The 5,517-nt window shown below is 41.6% G+C and overlaps 1 non-coding gene across 1 annotated transcript; it reads left to right on the top strand.

Annotated features, from left to right (window-relative positions):
• The first annotated feature begins 4,575 nt into the window (after positions 1-4,575).
• LOC141688149 (small nucleolar RNA R71) lies at positions 4,576-4,682 on the top strand. Its single transcript, XR_012561611.1, has one exon. It is a non-coding gene; the product is annotated as a small nucleolar RNA R71 (small nucleolar RNA).
• Positions 4,683-5,517: the final 835 nt, after the last annotated feature.

The raw sequence follows: 5,517 nt of genomic DNA, 5'->3' as shown, positions 1-5,517 counted from the left end.
AAGGTCCAGACCACCTTGATTTCAACTTTCCCAGAAAAAGTCGGAGACGAGAGTTGAATAACAGAACTTGTTGCCCCGGCACGAATGACTTAGGAGATAGCTTCCTGTCGTGCCACCTTTTCACTTTTTCCTTGTACATTTTGTTGTTCTCGTACGCTTGAAGTCGAAATTCATCAAGTTTATTTAATTGAAACATTCGCTTCCTTCCAGCTGCATCTAGATCAAGGTTCAACTTCTTCAACACCCAATAAGCGTTATGCTCAAGCTCCGCAGGTAAATGACATCCCTTAACATAAACAAGTTGAAACGGGGGCATCCCAAGTGGAGTCTTGTATGCTGTTCTATAAGTCCAAACAGCTTCATCGAGCTTTAAAGACCAATCCTTCCTTGACGGACAAACAACTTTCTCTAGAATGCGCTTGATCTCTCTATTAGACACTTCAGCTTGACCATTCGTTTGCGGATGATAGGAAGTAGCAACACGATGATTCACATTGTAGCGCTGCATCATAGAAGTGAACTTACGATTGCAGAAATGCGACCCTTCATCACTTATGATAACTCATGGCATTCCAAACCTTGTGAATATCTGCTTATGGAGAAAACTCAACACTACCTTTACATCATTCATCGGTAGAGCCTTGACTTCTACCCATTTTGATACATAATCGACTGCTAGGAAGATATACTGATTATTGCAGGATGAGACAAATGGTCCCATGAAATCGATTCCCCAAACATCAAAGACCTCGACTTCAAGCATCACATTTAACGATATCTCATCCTTCCTCGTAAGATTCCCCACTCTTTAGCAACGATCACACCTTAAAACGAACTGATGTGCATCCTTAAATAAAGTAGGCCAGAAAAAACCTGCTTGCAGAATACGAGATGCTGTCTTTTCACCACCATAATGTCCACCATAAACTGTGGAATGGCAAACTCGTAATATCCCCTCCGTCTCACAGAATGGGATACATCTCCTGATGATCTGGTCAGCTCCTTGTCTAAATAAATATGGTTCATCCCACATGTACCACTTCACCTCATGCAGAAACTTCCTCTTTTGAGCTGTATTCATATTAGGAGGCATTATATTACTGATAAGATAGTTCACAATATCTGCGAACCATGGCTCTTCCTCCTGAACTGCGAACAACTGCTCATCCGGAAAAGATTCATTGATCAATGTTGTATCATGTAAAGTAGAATCGGGATTCTCCAATCTAGAGAGACGGTCAGCTACTTGATTCTCAATACCTTTTCGATCCTTGATCTCTAACTCAAATTCCTGTAGCAAGAGCACCCAACGAATAAGTCTAGGCTTCGAATCCTTCTTTGAGACCAAATAGAGAATGGAAGCATGATCAGTTAATACTGTCACCTTTGTCCCAAACAGATAAGATCGAAATTTTTCGAAACCAAAGACTGTAGCCAAGAGCTCCTTCTCAGTGTGTAGTTCATTTGAGCTCCATTTAGAGTCTTACTAGCATAGTAGACCATATGGAAAAGATTATTCTTGCGCTGCCCAAGAACTGCTCCCACTTCATAATCACTCGCATCACACATCATCTTAAAAGCTTCTGTCCAATCAGGTGCCCTAATAACTGGTGCAGTTACCAAACTCTTCTTGAGAGTCTCGAATGCCGCCAAGCATTCATCATCAAATTTGAAAGGCACATCTTTTTTCGAGCAAGTTGCACAATGGCTTAGATATCTTCGAGAAGTCCTTGATGAAATGCCGATAAAAACCCGCATGAGTAAGAAAACTACGGATTCCTTTCATAGAAATAGGTGGTGGAAGATTTTCAATGACTCCCACCTTGGCTTTGTCCACTTCAAGACCCTTGCTAGAGACTTTATGCCCAAGAATAATGCCTTCACGCACCATAAAGTGACATTTTTCCCAATTGAGCACCAAATTTGTTTCCACACACCTTTTGAGCACCAAACGAAGATTATTCAAACATTCATCATACGAATGTCCAAAGACGAAGAAGTCGTCCATGAATACTTTGACATTGTTTCCAATCATGACAGAGAATATAGCCATCATACATCTCTGAAAAGTGGCTGGTGCACCACATAAGCCAAACGATACTCTGCGAAAAGCAAACGTGCCAAATGGACAAGTGAAGGTAGTCTTTTCTTGATCTTCTGGTGCAATGCAAATCTGATTATACCCCGAATAGCCATCCAGAAGATAATAATACTCATGATAAGCCAACTTGTCAAGAATCTAATCAATAAATAGAAGAGGGAAGTGATCCTTTCTTATGGCTTTGTTCAACTTTTTTTAATCCATGCATACCCTCCATCCTGTGACTGTTCGAGTGGGGATGAGCTCGTTCTTCTCATTTGCTACCACAGTTATACCTCATTTCTTAGGTACACATTGCACGTGGCTTACCTAAGAACTGTCAGAAATATGATATATGATTCCTGCATCCAGCCACTTCAGAATTTCTTTCTTCACCACTTCTTTCATGATAGGATTAAGTCGTCATTGTTGCTCAACAGTCAGCTTACTACCTTCCTCTAGCAGAATTTTATGCATGCAATACGAAGGGCTGATCTCTTTGATATCTGCTATAGTCCATCCGATAGCCGATTTGAATTCTCTCAAGATCCTCAAGAACTTGTCCTCCTCACTACCTGAAAGGTCAGATGCAATAATAACAGGTAAAGTAGATGCATCACCTAAAAAAGCATACCTCAAGTGTTCAGGCAATGGTTTAAGCTCCAAAGTAGGTGCTTCCTCAATAGATGGTTTGAGCTTTCCTTCAGCATTCTTGAGATCAGGAGTACCAAGAGATTCAAATGGCATATCTAGATTTCGCCTCCAAGGAGAAGCATTTAGATACTGTAGTTGCTCATTGTCATCCTCATCGTCACTGTCAAAGTCCCCCATCAAGGCTTTCTATAAGGCATCAGACATGAGCATATGATCAAATTCTGAAGTTACCGCAGAATCAATCAAATCCACCTTTAAGCACTCCTCGTCTTCTGTAGGGAATTTCATCGCTTTGAATACATTGAATGTCACATCCTGATCCTGCACCCTCATAGTAAGTTCACCTTTCAGCACATCTATCAAGGTACGGCCTGTAGCCAAGAAAGGTCTTCCAAGATTATGAGAATCTTCTTATCTTACTCTAAATCCAAAATGACAAAGTCTGCAGGGAAGAAGAGCTTATCCACACTAACACGTCCTCCACTATGCCTCGTGGGTATGTAATAGAACGATCAGCCAATTGTAGAGACATGTAGGTGGGCTTTGGATCAGGCAAATTCAACTTTTTGAAGATAGACAATGGCATCATATTGATGTTTGCTCCCAAATCGCACAGGCATTTGTCGAAAGACAACTTGCCAATGGTGCAAGGAATGGTGAAGCTACCTGGATCTTTAAGCTTTGGAGGTAATTTTTGTTACAGTACAACACTACACTCTTCCATTAGAGCAACGGTCTCAAGGTCATCTAGTTTAACCTTCCTTGAAAGAATACTCTTCATGAATTTTGCATAACTAGGCATTTGCTCCAGAGCCTCAGCGAAAGGTATGTTGATGTGAGGTTTCTTGAACACCTCCAGAAACTTACCGAACTGCTTATCCAGCTTTTGTTGTTGCAATCTCTTGGGGAAAGGTGGTGGAGGATAGAGATGTTTCTCCCCTGTATTAACCTCAGGCAGAGTGTGTTCAACAGTAGTCTTCCTTGGTTCCGCCGCTTTCTCCTTTTGCTTCTCTTCTTCATCAACAACTTCAGCTTCTCCGTCTTTCACTTTTTCAGCATCAACAACTTTTCTAGACCTTCAGGTAATAGCTTTGACTTACTCTTTAGCTTCCTTACTGCCTGGCACTTCAGTATCGCTGGGAAGTGTGCCAGGTTGACGGTTGAGCACTGCATTGGCTATTTGACCGATTTGATTTTCCAAGGTCTTGATAGAAACAGCCTGACTTTTGCACAACAGCTTGAGCTCCTCGAAATCAGCACTAGAAGGTGGAGCAGCACCTCCTTGTTGAGGATATGATTGCCTTTGAGCGTAATGTTATGATTGCTGGAATCCAGGTGGATTAAACTGTTTACTTATGCCTTGCTGATATGGTTGTTGAATAGCATTCTGATTATTGCTCCAGCTGAAATTGGGATGATTCCTGTTGTTAGGATAATAAGTAGCTGGCACAGGCTGCTGCGGTCACTGATAATTGTTCACATACTGCACAGTTTCATTAACAAGAGAACACTGATCCGTAACATGAGAACCTACACAAAGCTCACAGACCATAGCTATCTGATTGACTCCATAGTTGGCTAAAGAGTCGACCTTCAAAGACAGCGTTTGGAGCTGCGCTGTAATAGCTATAGCTGCATCAACTTCTAGAATACCTGCTACCTTCCCAGGCATCATCCTTTGAGTTGGGTTTTGATGCTCATTTGCAGCCATAGTTTCAATAAGATTATAAGCCTCAGTATAGCTTTTGGCCCACAAGGCGCCTCCAGCTGCTGCATCGAGCATGGGCCGAGATTGGGCCCCCAAACCATTATAGAAACTAGTGATCATCATCCAGTTAGGCATACCATGATGTGGACACTTTCTCAACATCTCCTTGTAGCGCTCCCAAGCTTCGCACATAGATTCTGTTGGTTGCTGCGCAAACTGAGTAAGAGCACTCCTCATAGCTGCAGTCTTCTCCATTGGATAGAACTTCACTAGAAACTTTTGCGCAAGATCTTGCCAAGTAGTGATGGACCCAGCTGGTTCAGAATGTAACCAGTCCTTAGATTTATCCCTCAGAGAGAATGGGAAAAGCCTCATCTTGATAGCCTCATCAGTCACACCATTATATTTGAAAGTACTACAAATCTCGACAAAATTCCTGATATGCGTGTTGGGGTCTTCAGTCGCAGCACCTCCGAAAGAAACAGAATTCTGCACCATCTGAATAGTGCCCGGCTTGATTTCAAAAGTGTTAGCCTGAATAGCCGGATGAAGGATGCTTGACTGAATATCATCAATTTTAGGCCGAGAAAAGTCCATAAGAGTTGGATCTGCCGGAACTATATGATCACCCATGATTATTGGTTCTTTCTGCTCACTCTCTTTATCCGAATCTTCAAAATCTATTTTCTCCGGAATATCAAGAACTGAGTATGTCTCCTCAGCCGTATCTAAAGTCCTCTTGCGAGTACGAGAACGTGTTTGCATAAACGCTCGCTAAAGTACCTGAAACACAACCGAAAACAATAAGTAACACGTCTTAATCAATGAGTCCAAATGACCACTGATGGTAAGTACATAAACTAAACAAATACGCCGAGTCTCTGACAGCGGCGCCAAAAACTTGTTACGCACAAAACACACGCTAATAATTCACGCAAGTATACGCGTTCACAAATAATATAGAATAATTTCTAGTTCGTTCCCACAGAGACTCAAACTAATTATGTTCAATTAACTTACTCACCAATGTATGATTACTTCTCAATGTCAAGATAATAACACTTAGATTTGATTA

This window comes from Apium graveolens, chromosome 9, assembly GCF_009905375.1.
Source record: "Apium graveolens cultivar Ventura chromosome 9, ASM990537v1, whole genome shotgun sequence".
In the NCBI taxonomy this organism is placed as follows: Eukaryota; Viridiplantae; Streptophyta; class Magnoliopsida; order Apiales; family Apiaceae; genus Apium; species Apium graveolens.
The sequence above is the reverse complement of the archived record's forward strand: the minus strand, read 5'-3'. Positions and strand labels throughout refer to the sequence as shown.